This window comes from Seriola lalandi, unplaced genomic scaffold (genome assembly GCF_002814215.2).
Source record: "Seriola lalandi dorsalis isolate HSWRI2012SDOR001 ecotype SW California unplaced genomic scaffold, Sedor1 jcf7180001962610, whole genome shotgun sequence".
Taxonomy (NCBI): Eukaryota; Metazoa; Chordata; class Actinopteri; order Carangiformes; family Carangidae; genus Seriola; species Seriola lalandi.
This window is the reverse complement of record NW_019433279.1, coordinates 1-303: the sequence shown is the minus strand read 5'-3', so window position 1 is coordinate 303 and position 303 is coordinate 1. Positions and strand designations below refer to the sequence as shown.

The window sequence follows — 303 nt, the reverse complement described above, 5'->3', positions numbered from 1 at the left end:
AATAAGGAAAATATAAAACAGTGACAGATCAGTCATCCAGTAAACTTGACTGACTTTAGTCACACTCTGAGAAAAGCCACTACATATAGAATAGGGGAACCTTTGGTATGAAGAGATGGAAATATGCTATCATTACAGCGAGCAAGCAAGCTAAGTCGCCGTGATCGTATAGTGGTTAGTACTCTGCGTTGTGGCCGCAGCAACCCCGGTTCGAATCCGGGTCACGGCAGCAATAGACAGGCAAGTTGTTTTATTGATTCTTGTTGAAGATGACTGTCATTCTCTACATTTGTCTACAGCATC

The 303-nt window shown here is 42.6% G+C and overlaps 1 non-coding gene across 1 annotated transcript; it reads left to right on the top strand.

Moving 5' to 3' along the window:
* The first annotated feature begins 157 nt into the window (after positions 1-157).
* trnah-gug (transfer RNA histidin (anticodon GUG)) lies at positions 158-229 on the top strand. Its single transcript has one exon. It is a non-coding gene; the product is annotated as a tRNA-His (tRNA).
* Positions 230-303: the final 74 nt, after the last annotated feature.